The sequence below is a fragment of the Manacus candei genome, unplaced genomic scaffold, assembly GCF_025592945.1.
Source record: "Manacus candei isolate 608988 ecotype Guabito, Panama unplaced genomic scaffold, ASM2559294v1 h1tg000050l, whole genome shotgun sequence".
NCBI lineage: Eukaryota > Metazoa > Chordata > Aves > Passeriformes > Pipridae > Manacus > Manacus candei.
The window spans coordinates 427,709-438,440 of record NW_026138098.1 but is presented as its reverse complement, the minus strand read 5'-3'; the positions used below and the strand labels follow the sequence as shown (position 1 = coordinate 438,440).

The 10,732-nt window shown below is 37.5% G+C and overlaps 1 long non-coding RNA gene across 1 annotated transcript; it reads left to right on the top strand.

The window, feature by feature from the left end:
- Positions 1-628: 628 nt before the first annotated feature.
- Positions 629-10,198, top strand: LOC127476543 (uncharacterized). Its single transcript, XR_007906666.1, has 5 exons — positions 629-753; positions 2,547-2,594; positions 4,428-4,608; positions 8,695-8,937; positions 10,048-10,198. It is a non-coding gene; the product is annotated as an uncharacterized LOC127476543 (long non-coding RNA).
- The last annotated feature ends 534 nt before the right edge of the window (positions 10,199-10,732 follow it).

Sequence of the window (10,732 nt, the reverse complement as noted above, 5' to 3'; positions counted from 1 at the left end):
CTTAGTTTTATTGGCCCCATGGTGCTAACAGGCTAAAGTGTAATTAAAAACTCTAATCAAAGTATATGTAGCAAGAGCCAAGAAACAAACCCAGTGAGGAAAAGCCTGTGATTGGTGTAACTCTGGCCTTTGAAAAATGAAGATGCTTCACTTATATTAACATGTACATTAAAAATGTACAAAAATGTATAAGATTGCAATCATAACATTCCTAGAGGTGTCCAGTAACACTGTATTTTGATGTCTTCTCAACAGATTTTCCCCCAAGTCTCTTAGATTGCATAGTATTTTGGGCACACAGATAAATGGGTCTCATGTTTCTTTTGAGAGCAACTGTACATAATTCTTTTTCACCTCTTGCCTTTACTATAACTCTTGCTATGATCAGCTTTTCCTCATTTATGATACTGTATTGTGTGCATTCTTTTTGTCACATGTATCTCCTTTGAGTATATGAATATGTGGTGCTAATCTGGCATGCTCTAAACCCAAGTACAACATGGCATGCTTAAGTGTCGCATGAAGGATTTGCTTTTTGCTGTTCTAAAATGCTGCTTTAAAAATATAAACTTGACCTTTAAATCATGGTCTCACTGCCATCTCTGTTCTTGTAGGATTTCACAGAAGAGTAATGTGTGCTTATTCCAGTGGCAGGGTCTTCTTTGAAGTCAACTCTGAGTATGTAAAAACTGCCCATTTCCAATAAAATCAGGATTGTCTTTTTAGCTTGGTGATACAAGTACTCTTGTAGAGGTACATTACTGCTTTTGAGGCATTTTAATTTCTTAAATAAAAAAGAAATTTTAATTTTTTTCTTTTTATACCTAAAATGCTTCTGTAGTGTTTCTTTTAATTTTTAATATTTTGGGTTCTATAAAGAATAGACTCCAGTAACAAAACTAAATATGTGTGTAAGAGTAAACAAAAGATTCTGTCCTTGGATGTGGCTGAACACATTTAGACTGGACTTTGAGTCTAGATAAAAAACTTCTAAAAACATAAGTAATATATATACTGCATATTTGGAAATTTCTAATAATTATTGAAGTCTTTTTCCCCCCCAGCACTATTATTTTAATTTCCGGAGTACCCATATGAGAGTTCATTTGCCTTGAGTAATCATTCTCTGCTCCAGTGGTTCCTTCAAGTTGAGTGGGTTTTAGTACTAATTTCTTTCTAAAGTTTGAGGATTCTTCCTGTGGGTCTGTTCAGCTCCTGCTGTGCAAGGGCGAGCCTGGCCTTCTCCAAAGGAGCCTGCTGAACTGCAGTGTGAGAGCTCAGAGGCTTTGATTTATCACTCTAAAGGTGATTTGGAACACACACTATTTAAAGATAAGTTTTTGAGCTTGCAGAAGATTGCCCTCAAATTTCTGTGATACAAATAGGTTTTGTGGTGTTTAGATTTTTTTTAATGTAGTGCACATGAATGCTAGGCTTATTCTTGGGTATCAGGAGTCTGCTATGAGATTTCATGCATTTTGAAGTAATTGTTATGAGCTTTAAGGCATTATTAAAACCTACCTAGTTCAAGGACCCTGCCATGATGGATTACAGGGATTTTTCTGTGTACATTGTCAATATCATACTCTGAAATGTTAACACACAAGTATATCCAGAGTCTGAATGTTATCAGTCTCTGTGAAATTCGTATGAAATATTTTCTATGACATGAAAATGTGTGCTCATACATCAGTTACTGCATATGAGGTATTGACTTAATTTCAAAGAGGATGTAGCAACATGGCCATAATACATTTGCAATTTATACAAACCAACAATCAAACTTGCAGATGAACAGAGTTAGAAAAGTGGGAACATGTACTTCAGTTTTCTAGTTCTGAGGCTAGATAATTACTAATAAAGCAAAACTTACTTTTACATAAATCAGCAGAGTTTATTCTTGTTTGTCATCACTTTTCATGGTCAGAGTGGCTTTCTCGATGTTCTAGTTTGAACCTGTAGTTCAAACAGCAGACAGAAAATGTATTAGAGTGGAACTACTTTTTTCTACCTGTCTGTTGAAAGAAGATAACTTTCTGAAAAGAATGACTTCATACCTTTTCAAAGGTTCTAAGCATTAAAGCACCTTTTTTTCTTTTTTTTGTAAAAAAATCTGTTCACCCTCACTAGAAAGAATTTTGCTGAAGGGGTTCTCTTTAATGCAAATTTTTTTAGCTTCACCCCTCAGGCTTTGCATCTTCTTCTTTCCTTTTATATTGGACTAGAAACCTAAATTTGCTCAAGTATTTGAGAGCAATACTTCCAGTTCCAAATACAGAAGCTTTTGGAGTGTTTGGAAGCACTCTGTAGGTTATGTCACTGCTTAGCAGAGCAAAGGCTTACACAACGAGAAGTGAATCCTGACTAGTGCAGGTGGACTCGTGATCTGGAGGGTACTTGGAAAATAAAGTTTGAAATCTGAGTTAGCTACAAGTATGTAATAGTTGATGTGAATGTCCCAAGGAGTGAGAAATAGTGTTAACTGAGTTCTCAAGTCCTGTAACTTGTGGGCAGATTTTAACAGAAGCCTTTATATTTCTTTCTAGGAAAAGTGAAGCTGATAGCAGAGGGGTTTAAGGAGTCCAAACAAAAAGGTAATTTCTGCTTTACTTTACTATAGAAAATTGGGGCATTCCTGTATCCTCTAGGTTGGTTTTTTTGGTTGGTTGGTTGGTTTTTTTGCTTAAACATATTTTTTCGGAACAAATTGAGTATGGAAGAAGAGTGGCATTTTTTTCCCCATGGTATATCTCCTGATTTTTACAACCTTAATCGCTTGGGGCATGTCTTGAACTTTTAACCTTCTTTCCTCAGCACTGATGCAGTGAATAATGGACTCTCCTGCTTGACACATAACTAGATTGCAGTTCAAAGTGGATGTCACAAACACTATTGCACCATCTGGAGCAGAAGCTTGACTATCATTTCGTGATAAGCCCATAAGATCATATGAATTTATAACTGACTTCATTTTTTTCCATTCCACTAATTTAGGTTTCTTTAATTCAAAAATATGTTGTTTGTTTTTTGTTTTTTTTTTTTCAAAAAGCCTTCAGTTGTGGTATTTTTTGTACAACATCCCAAGAATTTTCAAATCTTGTATGAAAGCTATAGGACATTTATAACCACTTTGACTCTTTTTCTCTTATAAACAAGATTTAAACAGTTCCCCTGAGGCTAGGGAAACAATGTGTGAGCTCTGGAGATAAAATTTGTTTTCCCCTATTTCCATTGTTATCTTTAATTATTTCATTCAGTTAAAGACTCAGTTAATTAAAAACAAAAAAAAAAGGAAAAGGAAATATTGCTTGTATATCTTAAAAAAATATTCACATTTTTGAAGGTAGGTGTGATTTTAAGCTGAAAATCTTTTCAGAGTCTTAGTTCTGAAGAATACAGTTCCATGTAAGACACTCAGCCATATGTTTGAATAACATCCAGCTGATGCAATGAAATATACCTGATTTTGTTGGAAAAGAATCTATTGACTGATATTACTGCTTGGGGGTGTATTCATCCATGAAATACAGTTTTTATAAATTTTGTGTACTGATAGAATTGTATTAAAAGCTAGTTGTGAGGTTTGTATCAAAGCAGCAGATTTTGAGTGAGCTTGAGCACCTTTGACTTTCACTGGAAGTCAATGAGACTTGTAAATCCATAGCTATTTTGACAGAATGGCTTGAAATTAAAGAGTTCTGTGACCATGAGGTCAGTCTGGTGAGTTTGTAGTTTTTTGGAAAAGATGTGACTGTTAGAGAAATAACCAGGCATGGCACATTTGCACAGAGGGGATTAGTTCAGATTTCAAATTAGTTTCAGATTTATTTTCTAAAATTAAGCAGTGGCTGATACAAACATAAGAGACAGAGAATGCTTCTAATACAAACCCCCCCTTCATTATCTTCTTCAAATATTGATAAATGTACAAGATTCAGATACATATGAGCAAATGTAGAAATATTCTATTTCTGAATGTGACGGGTTTGGAAAATAGTTTTGGTTCTACAGAAATATTGAAAACTATACAAAATAAATAAGGTAATTAACATGATGACTAGTAGAAGAAAATGCTGTTTAATATTAACACAGTATTTCAGATAGAGCACAAGTGTACAGCTCTCAAACGAATTTTCGCAAAATTGTTCTTTCCTTCTTGAAGCAATACTATGATGTAAATGACAGAAATTTAGGTTGCAAGAGTGCCCTTGAGATCACCTCCTCCATCTCACCTGCTCAAGCACAGTCCATTCCAGCAGGTTGCCCAGGACCATTCAGGTTTTGAATATCTCCCGAGAGGGAGACTCCATAACCTGTCTGGGCCACCTGCTCCAGTGTTTGACCACACTCACAGCAAAAACTGTATTTTTATCTTACACTGAATGTACTAGTTTTACATTTGTGCCCATCATTTCTTGTTTTGCCAGTGGGAACTACCGAGAGGAATCTGGCTTCCTCCTCTTCATTCCCTCTCATCAAGTATTTATACACATTGATGATTGCTCCCTGAGCCTTCTCTCTTCTGGACTGAAGAGTTCCAGCTGCCTCAACTTCTCCTATTATGAAAGACACTCCAGTCCTTTAATCACCTGCACAGGACTCACTCCAGTAAGTCCATCTCTTTCTTGCATTAATTGCACTGATGGAATTGCATAACTCTGTTTGGTTATGGTGGATTGATAAGGTGTATTTCATTATTTTAGAGTAAGAAAAGTTATGGGTCAATGGAGCATAACTGGAATTATGTTTAAGAATAGACTTCAGTGTCAGATTCTCAGTTTCTGTCAGGATTTGTATATTTATTAGAAAACATGCATGTTGTCTCCTGGAAACATTGCCTACTCGCTGGATGTTGTGCTGAGAGGAGGGTACCTTTATACAGAACTGCTGCTTTCTAATCTCCATTTCTTACATATAGATAATGAAAGCAACATAAAGGGAGGAAGTGATAAAAAGAGTTTTTTGGCAGAAAACCCTCTAGAACAGGAAGGAGATAATGTTCTGTGAAATGTACCTTAAGCAATGAGAAGGACAGTGTGTAACTCATCAACCAGGCTTCAACCAGCAAGCAATCACTACAGCTATTGTGTCCAATTATCCATCATAAAAATCACCATTTTCTTCAGAGAAGGAGGAGGGTGTATTTTTTGTCAACTGCTGATGTTTAGTGATTAAGCCAAAAGTAGTACCAAATGCACACAATTGTATTTGTCAGAGTGTAAAGTAAAGGTAAAAAAACCTTTATGTTTTCTGACTGTGCCAGTATATTCATTCTCAGTTACCTGCTTCATGCATGGGGAGGGAAGCAGTCCATCATACACAAAATAGAACATTCTGGTAGTGCGAGCTGTGTATAAATAATAACACAATGAAATTATTTTGAGACGTGCTTATTATTGCTCTATTTTAAAGGTTAAATGGCATCCTAGCACTTACAAGCTTAAATCCACAAAAGACTATTGGATCCTCTACTCTTCACCTCCTGTGTATATCAAGCACATGATATATGAGTTGAAAGGCTTTTAGGCTTTGATTTGAGATAGATTACTGCCTGCTTGCAGCAAAGTATCTTAATAAACAGCATAGCTCTCAGTTTTGTGTTTTAATTCTACCCGTATTCTGTGAGCATTGACTATAAGAAGCAAGAAAAAGAGCACAGGAATGTCTTACATTCCCTGGCTCCTTGTCAGAAGATAGCAGAGGTTTTCTTTTATGCTTCCTACTTATAAATGGTCATTTTTTCAGGACTGCCACGAAGTGTTTGTGAAGGTACTGCACTAGTCTGCCCTGTAAAGGGAGCTCATTCAAAGGCCATGTTGTTTCAGGACAAGCATCAGTAGCAATTACCACTTCCAGCTTTTCTCTAGAAAGTGTGAGTTTGTGTCAAGGGCTCTAGAATCAGTCTGCCAGCCTGAGCTTCAGACACAAAGAGAGATCAGTTACTCTCAGTTTCCTGTGTCACAGTGTCTGATGTTAAAATTTTAGATAGAATTTCAAGTCTATTTTTGACAAATAAGTTGTGGCACTGTTTGAAAAAATTGTGCCTCTTGCAATTATTGAGTTTTGTGAAAAGAGAAAGAGGAAATTATATTTCATTTGTCTACTGAATCCTTACTTCACTGCTGTAAAACATACCATCCAGCAAAAGTTTTAAAGTAATTCAGAGTAAGTTATAAAGTGGACTTTAGAAATCACTGCTTAGTTTAATTATTGGATACCTATGCTATAATTCGTTCAGATTATCAGGGAGTAAGCCCTACTGAATGTAGCTCTATATAGCAAAATTTAGCCATGAAATTAGTTCTAAAATAGTGTTCAGTTTCTGAAATATCCAATGCATGAACAAGTTGTGCATCTGGCTCTGAAGTAGTTAAACTAGTGCAAGTCTGGCTGAATTATACTGCAAGGCTGGAGCCTGTATCTCTCCAGATATAAGTCACTGATTTGGGTGCTTGTCATCCAGTGATGCTACAGAAACAAATATCATATAGTTTCCTATGTTGGAGTTCCTTACCAGAGAATAAGGAATTTCCCTACAAATAGCCCATAGTGATCCAGTGCTGATCCAGCTCTCCATCATTTTCACAGAACTCTAAGAAGCTTTCAAAAGCTCTTTATTCTTTATGGAGTTAACAGTAAAAAGAATTGATGGCTATGACTATGTGATAGTGTATTATTGGTGACAGTGCACAGGTAGTATAGAAAAAATGTGATTTGAAAAAGGATAAAGGATGAGGCTTTGTGCAGTTTTTCCAACTGTGCTCTGAATAAATTTTTGAAGGTGTGGATTTTTTCTTGCTTATTTGTACTGTCAGTCAAGTAGATGGAGATCTTGATGTCATACGAAATCTCTAGAGCCTGCATACTTTAGTGATAAAAAGCATAATGTCTGTGGGTGTGCTCTTGAATTGTCCCTCAGTGTGTAACGTGTTTGTTAGCAGTGGCAGCATGTGTTTCAGGTGAAGAAGTGAATTAAATAGTAGCCTGAACTATTTCTGGTATTTTAATTGTATTAGATTTGGAGTGTGATAATTACATGACCTTTTCTTGGTGTAGCACTTTTCTATCAGCTGTCACTTTGTAAAGCTACGGAGCAGAGCTACACTGAACATGGTCCTGTTTGGATATTTGGAAAGTCACTGTTGCTAGCAAGTGACTAAATCAAAAGGGCATTAAATTCAGAGCACTATTTAATAACTCCACTCCAGGCTTTCCCTGAGATCTCCTGTATGGAGACAGTATTTTAAGATTAAAAGGGAATTGCATTAGTTTGGTTTCTAAGAAATGGAATGGGAAGTGGGAAAAATGGAGACCAGGTGATTCCATAACATTGTCTTCCAAAGCTGAAGTAAATGCCATACAAATCAGAAGTAAATGAGAGAAATGCTTCCTCGTGAGGATTACGGTGCATATGTTTACATTGGTCAGCTCCTTAAAAAGGTCATAAAAATATAAAATATGCTCAAAGTGTTGCTTATAAAGCAAGATCATCCGGGAGAGTTAGCCACTGCAAACTTGCTAAATATACACACAGATACATCCACGAACAGGAGCTGCTTCTTTTTTGCTTACTTGTTCTTGAACTTCACTAAGAGCTTTCAATTGCTCTGACATTTTCAGCAAAGGAAGTAATAGTTGTTGCTGAGCAGTATTCTGCAGGCAATTATCTTATCTGATTGTTGGAGCAATCCGCACTAGAAAGGAACCAATACGATCAAGTTAAATCATTATAGAAAGGCAAGAGAAACAGAGGAAGGAACCAAGAGAGGGAAAAGGGGCTCATCTCGTTAGCGGGTGCCTGTGCTGGGGTTCAGAAGAGCAGACAATGAAGTTACCCTGTAAGACAAAGCTGTGGAGTTGCCTCCTGTAGCTGTTGACAGGTCTGAATCCTCTCTTTCAGAGCCTTTTGTGGCTACAGTGCGAGGCACCTGCAGAAAGTGTGCCAAAACTAGGCAGGGAGCACTAGCTTTTCAATAAGCTGTCACCTCTCTCTCCCTTCACCCACCCCTCAAGTTCCCAGCAGAAGGGGAGAAGCCATACTGAAGAACTAGACTGGAAAAATAGTCATGTGATGGGAAAAGGGGTGACATACAGGCACTTTACAGTTACCAACTTTCTGAGCCTGGTATGATTGAGCTTTTTGGGCAGTTCCTAGACAGCATTTTTTCTTTTTTGCTGATAGTGCTTTTAAGCTAAAGACCTCTAAAAAACAGAATCATGGGGACAGGCAAGTCACCTTGTCAGCCAACACATATTTTTAATATTTATTTCTTCCTATTTCTGCTCTGGAAAGAAAGACATGAATTTTGTCTTTCTTTTAATTCACTGGTAAACAGTTATTTCAATACTGCCAAAATCAGCTGCTCGCTTGCTCTCACAGTTTAGTCAAAAGGTCGAGTCAGGCTTCCTAAATGGATTTCTCAACTTAGTATTGTACTTTACAAATCTATATCTCGAATTCCATGTTGTTTCAAAGGCTACGCATACTTGTTTAAAAAGAGAATGGGAGCACTTGTTTGTGTATACATACACACACACAAGAGTAAGAACTTGCATCTTACAATCTGTAGATCCCAAATAATTTCCAAAGGAGAGGGTTTTACCCACCCTGTGAGCAGACAATCCTTGTGAGTGTGAGCATATTCCTGTGTGCCATGTATGTGTGTAACAGTCTTTTTGTTTTCTCTGTTATAGAATGACAGATTTGTGAGGCACCTGTATGAAGACTCAGTCTTCTGGTTTTCCCCGTCAGGTGATGTGTGGAATCTCCCTTTGTACTGAGTTCAGGGTTGAGGAGGAAGTTTGACTTATTTAACAAACTGAACAAGCAGCAATAAGATGGTGTCATTGTTTAACTCCAGCCAGCAACTCAACACCACACAGCTGCTCACTCTTCCCCCTGCCCCTGTTTGGATGGGAAGGGGAATTGGGAAAAAGGTAAAACATCTGGGTTGAGATAAGAATAGTTTAATAATTTAAATTAAGTAGAATATAATAATAATACTAACATTAATACTACTACTAATAATGAAAAGGGAGTAACAAAGAGAAAGAGAAATAAAAACCAAGGGAAACAAGTGATACAGAATATAATTGCTCACGACCCACTGACCTATACCCAGCCCATCCCCCAGCAACGATTAGGGACTCCTGGGCAACTCCCCCCAGTGCACAAACTGCACATGACGTTCTATGGTCTGAAATATCCGTTTGGTCAGTTGGGGTCAGCTGTCCCAGCTGTGCTCTCTCCCAACTTCTTGTGCACCTGCTCACTGGCAGAGCATGGGAAACTGAAAAGCCTTTGACTTAGGGCAAGCACTAGTTGGCAAAAACTAAAACATCAGTGTGTTACCAGCATTATTCTCATACTAAATCCAAACCACAGACTGTGCCAACTACTAGGATGAAAATGAGCCCTATCCCAGCCGAAATTAGGACAGATGCATAGCCAGATTTTGAGTTTTTGTTTCCCTGATGTACATGGCTTGGAAACAGCAAGGAACTGGAACCTCTGGGTAGGCCAATGTGTGAGAAAATGACAATACTGTTATTTCATTTTTTAAAGCGTTATCCTGAGAAAAGGAATAACCTTCCATTGGCTCAGAGCAAGACTGAGGAGCTGGGGTTTGAACCAGCATCTTCAGTACCTTCATCCCAAATCCTTGCATGGACTATGTTAATCTCTTGTACGTTATTTTAGAATAAATGATATTACATGCAGCTAGCAGGCAATGAAAAAATTCTTGGTGTAACAAAAGTGTTGCTGATAACATATGGCTGTTATAGATAGAGGGAGAAAATTCCAAAATCTGAGGTAATTTAGTCTTTATCTGGCCTAAGGAAACAGCCCTAGTGAAACAATTTGTAGCTTCCATTGGAGGAGGAAGGAGCTAATGGGTTCCTTGGGATTGGGGCATGTTCCTACAGAGTAGATGTAATATATTGGAGGACTGTACACCTTTCCAAGTCCTGTCCAGTTCTTTACTAGAAAGTATGTTTGTAATAATTTAATTTTCTTGTGTCTCTTATCTCCAAAATCTGTGCCAGGATTTTAGTCAGATATTGATAAATTAGAGAAACTCTTCAGTTAAAGAGTCTGCAGAAAAAAACTGAGTCCTAATAACTGTCTCAAGGCTGCATTACTCTTCTGTATGAATAAATAACTTTTCACAGATAAATTTCTGCTAGTGGGGACTTAATTAAGGTAAGTTGCTAATATGCTTGAGTGGTATTTTTTGGTAATCTTCTGTCACAGGTAATGTGTAACAATTAAAGAAATTACAAAGAAAGAGGAGAACTGTATATTCTTAGATGTTCATCCTTTTACATTGCTGTATTGTTTGATAACTGTGGCAAACAGTTACAGGCTTACTGGGCTAGGTACCTGTTCTTGGATGTAACAGAAAACAACAAAACTACAATGAATACAGGTGAATATGGGCCTGTGTTTGGCTCTGTTCTAGTGTGGGTTATGCATGCTTTCCCTTTCAGATGTCCCCTCAGGCATGTTGCAGGTAGGATTGCATTTAGCTGTTTGTTCACTCACACGCTTCCCAAAAGGCAAGAGTTTGTGTCTGGTTGTTTAAGACCTTGCTTCTGCTTCGAACATGTCTAGTTCCCTTGGAAAAACAGTCTCTACCTCCCCATCCCCCTTTAGAGAAAACAAGTGAACTATTCATGCAAAAAAGTGTGTGTGTGGTTGGGAGAGTGGGGGGGCATGCAGTGCCACCGA